Source organism: Hyperolius riggenbachi, chromosome 8, assembly GCF_040937935.1.
Source record: "Hyperolius riggenbachi isolate aHypRig1 chromosome 8, aHypRig1.pri, whole genome shotgun sequence".
Lineage (NCBI taxonomy): Eukaryota > Metazoa > Chordata > Amphibia > Anura > Hyperoliidae > Hyperolius > Hyperolius riggenbachi.
In genome coordinates, this window is record NC_090653.1 from 147,497,839 (window position 1) to 147,512,842 (window position 15,004).

Here is a 15,004-nt window from a genome sequence, read left to right on the forward strand (position 1 = left end):
AGCCTTAATCCGGCTCTGTGCTGACCACATCACAGTGCAGCCAACCCGCATGTATACAGGTTTTTGGTCTGACTGACCCCTCAACCTCAGCTCTCTCCACTCCTCCTTCACATCAACCTTATGGTATTGCCACTGGCATGATACAGATAAACCACTTAGAAGCCTTTACTCCATCCACTCCATTGATTAAGTGCACAGAGTAAATGCTTTCAATTGGTTCACCTGTAAAAATTGCAGGATTCTGTGTAACTGAAAAATCTACAGATTTTCCATGTTTTCCTCAACATCACATAAAATAGCCATGCCACAGCACTGTGCAGATGTTAAACTTAAAAAAATAAATACCATGTATCTCAGACATTTGGTCTTCCTATACTGTTTTGGTTGCTGTACTTAACCATCCAGCGATCACAATAATTGTCAGAATTACACCCCTTTCTCCCTTTATTTGACACAGAGATATTACTGAAAACCATTATCTACCACACTGGGCACTGTGAACGCCCACTACACCAGGCATCATGGACATTAGTAACTATACCCCCTTTCCTGTGACTGCCTGTTGATGTTCACAGCACTTCCTTAAAACAAATACACACAATTGTGTTGAACAACAACAACAACAAAAATTCTAATACAACTTTTAACATTTGTTATGTTGCCCCTTAAGGACCAGAGACTGCTGGTACCACAAAACGGCGCCTCCCTGTGAGCCGGTCAGGAGCCGCTTGCATTGGCTCCTGACCCTGTCCACCAATGTGAGCCAATGTAATTGGATCACAGTGATCACACTGTCAGGACTCAGGAGCCAATGAAATAGGCTCCTGACCGGCTTCACAGAGCCATGCCGTCATAGCGACAACAAAGAGAGGGCCTGCAGCGGGTGCAGAGTGGCGAGATTGGTGGGAGTGTGCGGCGAAGAAGTTGAAATCTGTGTCCTGTCAGAGCCATGCAGCCACCTGCAGGACGTAGATTTAAATTAATGTCACTGCATCTCTCGGAATAATATTAACAATAGCAACATATTATTTTTATTAGTCAGTAAAATGCAGTTACTGTACATTTGTTTTAAACCTTCCTTTTCTGTCCATAGTAAATATGCCTGACATCAACATTTTATTAGCTATTTTTTGTTGTTAATGCACAAATGAGATAAACATGATTGTTTATTGTTATGCTCCTTGCAATTACCATACATGGCATTTAACCTTTATTAAGTAAATTGAGAGTCCTGAACAAGATGCAACTGTTGTATTGGCATAAGTGCAAATGTTTTTCCCCATGTTACTCCTGGATTAAACTAGACAATCCAATTCAGTCCAGTTCATGCAAGTTCTGTATGTCTGAGAACTGACACAGTAAACTCTTCTTGTCATGACTGGATGTGACGGGATAAAAATAGTGGCCGTTTTTGAAGCAACTGCCAGCGTGGGGCAGATTTGAGTGACAGGCACACATTGGCAGTTCACAAGGATCAAGCCTTGTAAGTGTGATCTCTCTCATAGATTTTGTCCGCAAGATTGTGACGGTGCTTTCTCCCTCCGCCGCTCTTCATTCCAGACTTATTCTAGAAAAAGAGATGATATAACACTTAATGACATTTGACTTCAAATCCCCTATTGCAGCTTTCTTCTAACAGAATAAGGTAATGCTACTATATACATATTTGTACCATTCTGCTGGCTGGAATGCTTTGCGGATGTAAGATTGCTGGCAGTTCAGTGCTGGCTGCATAGGCTGTATTCTGGCAACTAGTAACAGCTTGCATTACCTCAGCTATCACAGCTTTGTAGTTTTCAGTGAAAATCTGTGTGTTTACTAATAAATATTGTTCTGAGCTAACAAGTGTCACTTTGCATTTATGAGCTTATATTCAGCACTTTTTGAATTTTTTACATTGCAGTATGATATCTTATCTTGTCTTGTAGAAGTACAATCACAACCAGTTTTACCTGTATGGGGAAACTTGAATAAGTTATCAACTACTAACTATTACTTATGCAATGCGATGTGTGCTATGACCTGGTACCCGACTAACAGCTATTACTCCTAAACTCTATGACCACCAGTAATCTGCCACTTTTCCAACTATCTACTTACTACCATACTTATTTACCAATCACTATTTGCAAACCATCAGCTACATTATTATTTGTTATTGACCATTTGAGAGTTTATCTTCCTAATACAGAATATAGTGCATTTATGGTTTTCTACTTATATGTTCAGATAGTGATCTGATGTGAGAGGAATTCTTTGTTGACCACTGGTTGCCGATAACTTAAGGGTAACTAGCATTGCAAAACATAATTGCACTGTTTTGTTTCTTAAAGGACAACTGAAGCAAGAAGTATATGGAGGCTGCCATATGTATTTCCTTTTAAGCAATACCAGTTGCCTGGCTATCCAGCTGATCCTCTGCCTCTAAGGGCTCTTTCACATTAGGGCAGACTTTGTGCGTTAACGCAAACGGAAGCCGTTTGCGTTAACCAAGGTAAGACGAAAGTCCATAGACTTTCATTTTACCTTTCACACTCGACGCTGCGTTTCGATACGTTGCGGTTCCGACGCACCCGGGCGCAGTTTTTCCTCCAACGCACCCGCGAGCCGGCGTTTTCCGTCGGGTTTAATTACCAGCTACCGCCGCTGATTGCGTCGCACCGCAGATACCCGACGACACGCAGCAGGCAGACAACGCGTGCAGGAGAACGGCTCCTGTTCGCGTTGTCTGATGTGAAAGAGCCCTAATACTTTTAGTCATAGACCCTGATCAAGCAGCAGCATATCAGGTGTTTCTGCCATTATTTTCAGATCTGGCGAGATTAACTGCATGGCTGCCAAACAACTGGTATTGTTTAAAAGTACATAAATATGGCAGCCTCCATATACCGTTTTCTTCAGTTGTCGTTTAATCAGTGTCCACCATAATGACATATCAGTAAGGTTATTGTACTAGTGGGCTACACAGTACCTGCCAATTTCATTATCAATTACATATTAAGATCATGAATATAGCCTGTACTAGTAATGCCAATTAAAGTGAACTGTGTTAAGTTGACCATTAATGATACGATTCTTCAGATGATTGATTTTCTAATTCGTTCGTAATATCGATTGAATCGATCCATTTTTTGGATCAATTCCATTAATCTGATTGAATTGGATAGTAGCTTAACTTCAGTTAATATTATGGTCGAATCAGAGAATCAATCATCCAAAAAATTGTATTGTTAATGACAGATGTTTGTTGAAAACTCAGAACTATAGGAAACATAACTGTCCACTGATTAGAGCATCATATATGAACATTAACTGCTTCTCTTTGGTGACTCCTTTATAACAGGGAACATTCTAGGTTTTTTTTTGTTTTGGTTTTGTTTGTTTTTTTTTGCTTGGATTTGGGCTAACATTTCCTTCCTGTTCTTTGTCCAATCCATGTGTCTGTACCGCCTGAATCTGAATGCACAGTTTACTTGTTACAGATGACACCCCTCCCCCCAATGTTCCTGTCAGGCACACCATGAAATTATTGCACTAGGCAGTAACCTGAGGAAGCTCCAGGACTGCTATTTTGCTAATTAGATACACTATTTATTATTACTAAAATAGCATAAATTGTAAAGGAAATTATATACTTGAATTATAGGCCATAGGTTTGGTTTAGCTGCAGTGGGATTGTCAAGTGTGATTAAAGTAGCAAAATTTCTGGTGTGATTACAATTCCTGACATTTATAAAAAAAAAGTTAAATGGGAGAACGCAAAGCAAATCCCATAGCACTGCGTTTCCTATGTGCATACCTCCCAACTTTTTGAGGTGAGAGAGGTTCACTTAAAGAGAGTCTGAAGCCATAATAAAAATGGCTTTTTTCCTTATATATAGCATGGGCATGTGTGCATCTGCTAAAACGCCGCTATCCTGAGGCTGAACGAGGGTCCTTTCCCCTCCAAATCCCCCCCTGCAAAATCACGACCAACTTGGTCGTAGATTTTGCTACCCCTGTGTGCTTCCGTGTGAGGCAAGGCTATGAGCTGCAGCCCTGCCTCACACGCGTCTATCAGCGGCTGATCTCCGCCTCTCCCCCGCACCTCTCAGCGAAGGAAGACTGAGAGGGGCGGGGGAGAGGTGGAGATCCGCCGCTGATAGACGCGTGTGAGGCAGGGCTGCAGCTCATAGCCCCGCCTCACACGGAAGCGCTCCCTGGGCAGCACAGGGGGGATTTGGAGGGGAAAGGGCCCTCGTTTAGCCGCGGGATAGCGCACATGCTCCTGCTATATATAAGGAAAAAAGCCATTTTTATTATGGCTTCAGACTCTCTTTAAGCAACGCCCCCTCCCTACTCCTCTAATAATGCCCGTGACACACACCCCGTCAGGCATACCATAAAGATTTTATAAGGGAAATAAGTTGTATTATAATTCAAACCACACAGGTCCTTTCTACTCTGGTTCATTTTCCTTTACATTAGCATTTAAAAATAAGAAATATATCATTTTAAAGGATTGGAATAAAGTTTAGTGATAAAGAAACACATTTTTTAGTAGAAAAATCCATATATTTACATAGATCTGTACATAAGCCCTAAAGAGGGACAAATGAGGTAGACAGAGGGACAGAGTTCCCAAAGAGGGACAGTCCCTCCAAAAAAAGGACAGTTGGGAGCCATGTATGTTATTTGCATGTGCTCCCTTTCATTGAGGCACCCTTTACACTATGGCGTTGCGGTAAGCTATTTTTCTGCAAGAGGCAGATGAAAGTCAATGAAAGTCTATGGAGACTTTCATACTTACACGATTCTATAGACTGAAAGTAGTTTATTCTCTGTATAGCTGCCGCAAAGTCATCCATGCATTACCACATGAGCCGTCATCTGTCACTATGCAGCTCCGGGCTTGCACTCACATGACCTGCTTCAATTCAGACAGTTGACAGTGATGAGGAACTGCCCAGCATTCATTAATGGCTGAGGCATATAAGGATGGCATATTTAGATAATGAATTATTTCTGATTGTTAAATGAAAAAATGTATTATATAATATCAGACTTGAAGAACTCCACTAAAATAAATAATGGGGACATGCAGCACTGAGAACCCAGGATTTCCCAGCTATCCTGTATTCCAGCATTGACAGTGTTACTGTTAGTGAGAGATGTGTGCAGTGTTTCATTAAGTTAAGCTATAGTTTGGGGGGGGGGGGGGGTTAATGGAATGGTCAGGATGATGGGGATCAGTACCACTCTTTCTGTCATACAGTCCATGTATGGAGAACAGGTTGTACACATCCATTGTTCATTTCTGCTGATTGGCTGATGCCGTTTATTTTGTTTTGTACTATGTTAGAGCCAAACAATCACTGAAGATGTGAGGATTAACACATAACAGATTTAAGAGCTAATTTACTAACTTTTGTCCAGAGATCTCAAAGCAGTAGGAATCATAAGGATCCTGCAAACCTGAACTGGATTATTAATAACAGTCTACCATTTAAAGAAGTGGTAAAATAAGTTCTCATTGTTCAAATGGAAATATAGTGGAGGTTGAAAAAAGGTTTGTGCAGTATTGTTTTACTGTAGATGCAATCAGAGGTGGAGCATTCTCTGTTGGACCTTCTTATTGAGTGTTGATCTCCTATTTTAGATCATGGAGCCAAGGACCTTGAATGACTCCCCCTTAGTAACTGCTGATCCATTTATAACTAAGGGGAAAGTATGTATTTCTAAAATCTATCTAAAGATGAAGACCCGCACCATCCAATATTATAGCTCTTATTTATTAGCTGACAGCATGAAAAAAGTACAGCGACATTTCAGAGGGAAATCCTCCTTTCTCAAGCTCGTCAGACGCTGACAAGAGCTTGAGAAAGGTGGATTGCCCTCCGAAACGTCACTGTACTTTGTCATGCTGTCAGCTAATAAATAATAGCTATAATACTGGATGGTGCCGGTCTTCATCTCTAAATTGCATGGTTGGGCCTGTAGTGCTGCCACACCTTGTGACCAGGCACATCACCTGCGCTTGGGGAGTGCTGTCCACTACACAGCTGCAAGTTTCTAAAATCTATCATCATCTCTACACTCTCAAGAACATGCAGATGTGACCTACTACTACTCACCTGTAACTTGACTCTTCCACATTATGTATGAGCAAAATGATTGTACTTGCTCTTCTGTGAACATCAGAATCTACGGATGGGCCAGTGCAGGCAGAGTTAATGATTTGTTACTGTAGTAGAGCATGGTGCTATGCAGCAATAGTGTTAAAGGAAGACTTGAAGTCAACAAATATTCCTTGTGATGTTTCCTGAAGACTCAAGATTCTGCAGAATGAAGTGAAAACAAATGTTAACAGCATCAATGCCTTTTCAGACCTTTTCAACCCATAGCATAGGGGAAGAGTGTCCGTGATGGACATGTATGAGTCTTTAAAAATCTTTATGACGTCTTATGTTAGTGCAGCTGGTCAGTAGTCATTGTTGTGAGGTGTAGTGTTGGTGTTGAAATGCGGCAGGGTGCGTTTTACTTAACTCTGATACTTCCTCCATGTAAGCTAGGAGGAAGTATCAGAGTTAAATGAAACACACCCTGTCCTGCTGTTCCTTGCTGAAATGGTTCTGAACACCATGGTACTTAGTTACCACCAGCACTATTGAGGTGTGTTAACTGGTTTATTAGAAACTGGCACATGAGTGGAATTTATAAACCAGGTAGGAACCATGGACAGCACATGAGATTTGTTACACATGCCTTTATACAGTGCAGCTGATCTACTCAATGTTTAAAGGACAACTAAAGTGAGAAGAATATGGAGGCTGCCATATTTATTTCCTTTTAAACAATACCAGTTGCCTGGCAGCCCTGCTGGTCTGTTTGGCAGCAGTAGTGTCTGAATAACACCAGAAACAAGCGTGCAGCTAATATTGTCAGATCTAACATTAATGTCAGAAACATCTGATCTGCTGCATGCTTGTTCAGGGTTTATGGCTGAAAGTATTAGAGGCAGATGATCAGCAGGGCTGCCAGGCAACTGGTAATGAATAAGGAAATAAATATGGCAGCCTCCATATACCTCTCATTACAGTTGTCTTTTAAAGTAGGAAGGAGAAATAATGGGTGGCTACAGTGTAGGAATCTCAGTAATAAGGTATAACATTGATCACGGTTGAGGGGGGAGGGGAGGACTGGTGTTAGGTTTTTAAACTTGCAATAGAATTTGTTATGCCCATTTGCCAGCAGTCAGTTGTCCATGGAATGTAAGACCTTCTTTTTGTAATTTATAGTTCCCTGCATGCCCCACTGAGTCTAAGGTTAGCTTTAATACTTTTTACCAGTAGCTTTGTTTGGCTGTTTTGGTTACTCTCCCTATGACTGCATGTAGTATTGTATAGTATGCCATAATATGAATTTTACAAGAGTAGCTTTGTTTGGCAGTTTTGGTTACTCTCCCTATGAATGCATGTAGTATTGTATAGTATGCCATAATATGAATTTAGAAAGGCAATCCACACACCGTACTGTTGCATTAGTCTTGTTTTACAAATGACACAAATATAACTGAAAATTGTAAGGAAGGTAAGGTAGTTTTAAACTGGAAATGTGAATGCTTCTGTCACCACCACATGAAACTTGTTTAGTTTAAATAAAGTAAACACATATTAAACATTTTTATTTACTGACAGTTTTATTTTTATGTTCTGATAGCTCATTGAAAGCTCCTTGCTTCAGTGGACAGCTTCTGTAGAGATAACATTATCTTTTGTTTACATTCCTTTGTCAGATACATTAAGTAAATATTAGCAAACTGCCGAAACAGAGCTGTACTGAGCTGACAAGCAGAAAGAGCTGAGAAGTAATCACTAGATAGATTTTGATATATAAATACAGCAGCTATGCAATAAACTGCAATGACAACTTTCAGAGCAGATAAACTGTACTTTAGGTATTTGTAATGTGTAGACAGACAATATTACGTGTGGGCAGCACGTGGCATCGACATCTGCAAGGAGTTTGTATGTTCACCTCGTGTCCGTGTGGGTTTCCTCCGGGCACTCCAGTTTCCTCCCACTTCCCCAAAACATACAGATAAGTTAATTGGCTTCCCCCTAAAAATTGGCCCTAGACTATGATACATGCACTACACGACATATGACCATGGTAGGGACTAGATTGTGAGCCCCTCTGAAGGACAGTTAGTGACAAGACAATATACTCTGTACTGCGCTGCAGTGATGCTCGGATACCCCTTTTTATTATTCGAGTTTGGTCGAATTCGAATAGTAAATTATTCGAATTCGGTCGAATATTCGAGTCGAATATTTTTTGCTATTCGATTCGACCTCGGACTTGGAGCTCACTATTCGAGTCGGTATTCGAGCTCATTATTCGAGCTGACTATTCGAATTGGCCTTAAATAGCTTCCAACACTTGTTTTGAGGGTGAATGATGCAAGAAACATCTTTTTTCCCAAGTAACAACAGCAAGTGATTATGTGGGGATGTTCCTTAAAAAAAAAGGTGGAAAGAGAAGAGAAGTTGTGTCCAAAATTCTGTTCAGTAGTGTATATACTTCTTCTTCTTCTTCTTCTTTATCTTCTATATATTCTTCTTCTTCTTCTTCTATATCTTCTTCTTCTTCTTCTATATCTTCTTCTTCTTCTTCTTCTTCATCTTCATTTTCTTTTTCTTCTTCTATATCTTCTTCTTCTATATCTTCTTCTTCTATATCTTCTTCTTCTTCTTCTTCTTCTTCTTCTTCATCTTCTTCTTCTTCTTCTTCATCTTCTTCTTTATCTTCTTCTTCATCTTCTTCTTCATCTTCTTCTTCATCTTCTTCTTCTTCATCTTCTTCATCTTCATCTTCTTCATCATCTTCTTCTTCATCGTCTTCTTCTTCTTCTTTTTCTTCTTCATCTTCTTCTTCTTTATCTTCTTCATCTTCATCTTCTTCATCATCTTCATCTTCATCTTCTTCATCATCTTCTTCTTCATCGTCTTCTTCTTCATCTTCTTCATCTTCTTCTTCATCTTCTTCTTAATCTTCTTCATCTTCTTCATCTTCATCTTCTTCATCTTTTTCTTCTTCATCTTCTTCTTCTATATCTTCTTTTTCTATATCCTCTTCTTATTATTATTTTTCTATTTCGTCTTCTTCTTTTTCTATATCTTCTTCTTCTATATCGTCTTCTTCTTCTTCACTTATTTCTCTTTTATATATTTTTTTTTAAAGAAATGCAGCTATTTTTGAGCGTAATAAATAGCTGGTGGCGCACGCATGTTGGAAGCGCCATTGTATGTGCTCCCTGGCAGTGGAAACACACAGACAGCAGGAGGTAAATTCAGCAGCAGGAGGAGGAGGATGAGTGTGTGGCAGCAGGCAGTCAGGTAGGTAGGCAGCGTGACATAATAGCCCTGGTACCTAGCGTTGATACCAGGGCTGTAAATAAACACAACAGGAGGTCCCAGACAGCGGTCGTGCAGCCCACATCGTGTCAAATACACAACTGGGACAACACAGTTTTCAACCCGGGCACCTCAGAAAAATTAAACCTTTTTTTTTTTTTTTTTTAATGGTTTACTTTTTTTTTTTTTTACAGCAAATTACACAGATATAGCTATTGTTGGACGTAATAGCTGGTGGCAGAGTGGCAGCAGAAGGTAAAATCTGTGTACCCTTGGCAGTGGGAAACACAGACAGGCAGCAGCAGCAGCAGGAGGAATGGAGGAGAGTAGTGTGAGTGTGGCAGCAGGTAGGTAGGCAGCGTGACATAATAGCCCTGGTACCTAGCGTTGATACCAGGGCTGTAAATAAACACAACAGGAGGTCCCAGACAGCGGTCGTGCAGCCCACATCGTGTCCAATACACAACTGGGACAACACAGTTTTCAACCCGGGCACCTCAGAAAAATTAAACCTTTTTTTTTTTTTAATGGTTTACTGTTTTTTTTTTTTTTTTTACAGCAAATTACACAGATATAGCTATTGTTGGACGTAATAGCTGGTGGCAGAGTGGCAGCAGCAGAAGGTAAAATCTGTGTACCCTTGGCAGTGGGAAACACAGACAGGCAGCAGCAGCAGCAGGAGGAATGGAGGAGAGTAGTGTGAGTGTGGCAGCAGGTAGGTAGGCAGCATGACATAATAGCCCTGGTACCTAGCGTTGATACCAGGGCTGTAAATAAACACAACAGGAGGTCCCAGACAGCGCTCGTGCAGCCCACATCGTGTCCAATACACAACTGGGACAACACAGTTTTCAACCCGGGCACCTCAGAAAAATTAAACCTTTTTTTTTTTTTAATGGTTTACTGTTTTTTTTTTTTTTTTTACAGCAAATTACACAGATATAGCTATTGTTGGACGTAATAGCTGGTGGCAGAGTGGCAGCAGCAGAAGGTAAAATCTGTGTACCCTTGGCAGTGGGAAACACAGACAGGCAGCAGCAGCAGCAGGAGGAATGGAGGAGTAGTGTGAGTGTGGCAGCAGGTAGGTAGGCAGCGTGACATAAGAGCCCTGGTACCTAGTGTTGATACCAGGGCTGTAAATAAACACAACAGGAGGTCCCAGACAGCGGTCGTGCAGCCCACATCGTGTCCAATACACAACTGGGACAACACAGTTTTCAACCCGGGCACCTCAGAAAAATTAAACCTTTTTTTTTTTTTTTTTTTTTAATGGTTTACTTGTTTGTTTTTTTACAGCAAATTACACAGATATAGCTATTGTTGGACGTAATAGCTGGTGGCAGAGTGGCAGCAGAAGGTAATTCTGTGTACCCTGGCAGTGGGAAACACAGACAGACAGCAGCAGCAGCAGGAGGAATGGAGGAGTAATGAGAGTAGCTATTGTTGGACGTAATAGCTGGTGGCAGAGCGGCAGCAGAAGGTAAAATCTGTGTACCCTTGGCAGTGGGAAACACAGACAGGCAGCAGCAGCAGCAGGAGGAATGGAGGAGAGTAGTGTGAGTGTGGCAGCAGGTAGGTAGGCAGCGTGACATAATAGCCCTGGTACCTAGCGTTGATACCAGGGCTGTAAATAAACACAACAGGAGGTCCCAGACAGCGGTCGTGCAGCCCACATCGTGTCCAATACACAACTGGGACAACACAGTTTTCAACCCGGGCACCTCAGAAAAATTAAACCTTTTTTTTTTTTTTTAATGGTTTACTTTTTTTTTTTTACAGCAAATAACACAGATATAGCTATTGTTTGACGTAATAGCTGGTGGCAGAGTGGCAGCAGAAGGTAAATCTGTGTACCCTGGCAGTGGGAAACACAGACAGACAGACAGCAGAAGGGCAGTACACAGCAGCCCACTGTAGATGTAAAATGTGTGGCTGCAGGCGATGTAATAGTCAAAGGCTGGCTTAGTGAGCAGGAGCCAGGAGGTGGTAAAGGGTGGTAAGGCACATTAACGATGGTTCTTCCGGCAGCCAGTTCATGTCCCCCTCTCGCCGACAACAGGGGCCAGGAACTCACCTTCCACCCTCGCCTGGTTCATCTTAAGAAACGTCAGTCTGTCCACAGACTTGTGAGACAGACGTGAGCGTTTCTCGGTGACCACGTCACCAGCTGCACTGAAGCAGCGCTCGGACAGCACACTGGAAGGGGGGCAGGACAGCACTTCCAGGGCGTACTGCGCCAGCTCGCTCCAGATCTCCAGGCACTTGACCCAATACTCCATGGGATCAACAGGGGCATCGCTGTCAAGCCCGCTGTAGGACCCCATGTAGTCAGCCACCATTCGGGTCAGGCGCTGGCTGTGACCGGAGGAGGATGCTGCTGCATGCACCTCCTCTCTAGTCACTGCTGCCGGAGCCTCTACAGTCCTGTAGAGCTCGTTGCTGAGAGACAGCAGGTCTGTGGGGCGCTTGCTGCTGGATGCAGGCACCTGCTGCTGCCTCTGTGCTGGCTGGACAGTGGGGTTGGAAGGCTGGGGGAAGGCTTCCTCCAAGCGCTCAACAAGGGCCTGCTGCAAGCTGCTTATTTGTTGCGCTGGGTCTCCTCCTGCAGGCGGCAGGAACTGGCTCAACTTCCCCTTGAGGCGTGGGTCCAACATCATGCTGATCCAGATGTCCTCCCTCTGCTTCATCTGGATCACCCTGGGGTCCTTGCGCAGGCACGTCAGCATGTGCGCTGCCATTGGGAAGAGGCGGGCCACGTCTGCTGGCACATCGACGGCAGTGCTGTCCTCATCCTCCTCCTCTGCCGCCTCATCCTCTCTCCACCCCCGCACCAACTCAGCTGCGCTGTGCTGATCCCCCTCATCAGCAGCAAGGTCAGGGACCTCCACCAAGTCCTCCTCCTCCTCCCCCTCAGAGGTGGACTGTGCAGCTGCTTGCCGCTCCTGCTGGTCCAAGGCTGCCGCTCCCTGTTCCAGCAAAGCATCGAGGGCCCTGTTCAGCAGACAAACCAGGGGCACCCACTCGCAGACCATAGCATGGTCCCTGCTCACCATGTTAGTGGCCTGCAGAAAGGGAGCCAGCACTAAGCACACCTGCTGCATGTGCCTCCAGTCATCATCGGGGACGATGGACGGGATGTTGCTGGTCTTGTCCCTTCTCTGAGCGGCGGAAACAGTGGCCTGGGCAAGGTACTGGTTGACAGCGTGCTTCTGTTCAACCAGACGCTCCAACATCGCCAGGGTGGAGTTCCAGCGAGTTGGAACGTCAAGGATCAGCCGATGGCGTGGCAGCTCCAGCTCCTTTTGCACGTCTTCCAGGCTCGCACAGGCTGCAGCCGAGCGCCGGAAGTGACACACAACGTTCCTTGCCGTTTCCAGCAGTTCGCCCATCCCCTGGTAGGTGCGCAAGAACTTCTGCACCACCAGGTTCAGCACGTGGGCAAGACAGGGGATGTGGGTCAGGTTTCCCCTGTCAATTGCGGCAACCAGATTGGCCCCATTGTCGGCCACCACCTCTCCGACTCTGAGGCCTCTGGGGGTCAGCCAAATCCTCTCCTGCTCCTGGAGTTTGGCCAACACATGGGTTGCCGTCAGTTTGGTCTTCCCAAGGCTGACTAACTGCAGCAGCGCTTGGCAGTGGCGGGCCTTCACGCTGCTGCTGAGGCGGGGGGTTTGGCCAGGTGTGCCGGAGGATGGCAGAGGATCGGAGGAACCTGCTGCAGTTCCCCTGACCCTGCGGGGTGGCACCACCCACTGTGTTGCTGCTGCTGCTGTGCCCGCTGCTGCTCTCCCATCCTCACCCCCTTCCACCAAGCTGACCCAGTGGACAGTGAAGGACAGGTAGCGGCCTGTCCCGAAGCGGCTGCTCCAGGAGTCCATGGTGACGTGGACCCTTTCACCAACCGCGTGCTCCAGCCCTCGCTCCACATTGGCCATCACAAAGCGGTGCAGTGCAGGAATGGCCTTGCGGGCGAAAAAGTGTCTGCTGGGGAGCTGCCAGTCTGGGGCTGCACAAGCAAGCAGCGCACACATGTCGCTCCCCTCCTGCACGAGCGTGTACGGCAGGAGTTGGGAGCACATGGCCCGTGCCAGCAAGCCGTTCAGCTGACGCACGCGACGGCTGCTGGGAGGCAGAGCCCTAACCACCCTCTGGAAGGACTCGCTCAAAAGGCTCTGGCGTGGCCTTTTGCTGGCACGGGAATCAGCGGACACAGCAGAGGAGGCCACAGAGGACTGGCTGCCAGAACAGGCCTCAGTGTCGGCGGCAGGAGTTGCAGAGGGGGGAGGAGCAGTGCGTTTCCGCACTCCTGCTGGTGCTGCTGGAGGAGCAGGAGGGCGGGTGGCTGCTGTTGCTGCTGCTGCTGCTGAAGGCTGTGCAGTGATGGGTGTGGTGCCACTGCCAGCACCAGATGCCTTCAGCCTCTGGAACTCCTCATGCTGGCGGAAATGTTTCGCAGCAAGGTGGTTGATGAGCGAGCTGGTGCTGAACTTTAAGGGGTCTGCACCTCTGCTCAACTTCCGCTGACAGTGGTTGCAAGTGGCGTACTTGCTGTACACTGTGGGCATGGTGAAAAATCGCCAGATTGGTGACAAAAACAACCCCCTACGGCCTGGAGCCGCTGCTGCCTGTCTCCCTGTGGTGGTTTGGGCGGGGGCTTGGGTGCGGCTGGTGGTGGTACTGGCAGATGCTGCTGCTGCTGAGCCTGAGACACCAGCAGGCTGTGGGACCTGCCTACTGCTGCCAATGCTTGCAATGATGCGCCTCCTTGCAAGGCCCACAAGCGCATCCTCCTCCTCCTCCTCAGAGCTGCTGATGACGACATCCCCAGGTGCTGGTGGTGGCAGCACCCAGTCTTTGTCTGTCACCACGTCATCATCATCATCATCATCATCCTCCCCCTCCTGAAACATGTCCTGCTGGGATGATGACCCCCCAAACTCCTCTCCTGATGCATGGATGGGCTGCTTGACTGTCGCCACAGTCTTGCTGTCCAATCCCTCCTCCCCCAAAGTGCCCATCAGCATCTCCTCCTCAAGATCGCCAACAACAGCAGACAATTTACTCATGATGCCTGGGGTCAAAAGACTGCTGAATGACAGGTCGGCGACTGACGGTGAACTGGCCTACTCCCCAGGCCCTGCTGGGCGGCTGCTGCGAACAGGGGTGGTGGTGGTGGTGGTGGTGAGGTTGGAGGCCTCGGATGCAGAGCTGATGGCGGGCTGCTCATCCTCCGTCATCAGTTGCACCACAGTGTCTGCATCCTTTTCCTCAATGGGACGTTTCCGACCCGGCTGGAGGAAAATAGGAGCAGGTACTACACGCTGCTGCTGCTGCTGCTGCTGTGTCTTTGCAGCGTGAGTTGCTCCTGCTGGGCGGCGCCCAAGGCGTCCACGGCCAGTGGCTATAGGAGGAATGTTAGCCACTGACGCAGCTGCTGCTGCTGCGGAACTGTGCATGGTGGCGCGGCCGCGGCTTGCCACAATGCTGCTCCCTCTCCTCTTGATTCCCTTGCTGCCCTTCCCCTTGCCCAAACCGCGCTGGCTGCCACTTCCAGACATCTTTGATGTTTTGGGCGTAAACAAAAACGTTTTTTAAAAGGGCGGGTGAAA

The 15,004-nt window shown here is 45.8% G+C and overlaps 1 protein-coding gene across 1 annotated transcript in view; it reads left to right on the plus strand.

Moving 5' to 3' along the window:
- Positions 1-1,478: 1,478 nt before the first annotated feature.
- The window catches only part of ATP1B4 (ATPase Na+/K+ transporting family member beta 4), a 108,302-nt gene continuing 94,776 nt past the window's right edge, over positions 1,479-15,004 (plus strand). The window contains exon 1 of the mRNA XM_068251196.1: positions 1,479-1,645. The gene's annotated coding sequence lies outside the window, so the exon portion shown is untranslated. The remainder of the gene's footprint in view (positions 1,646-15,004) is intronic.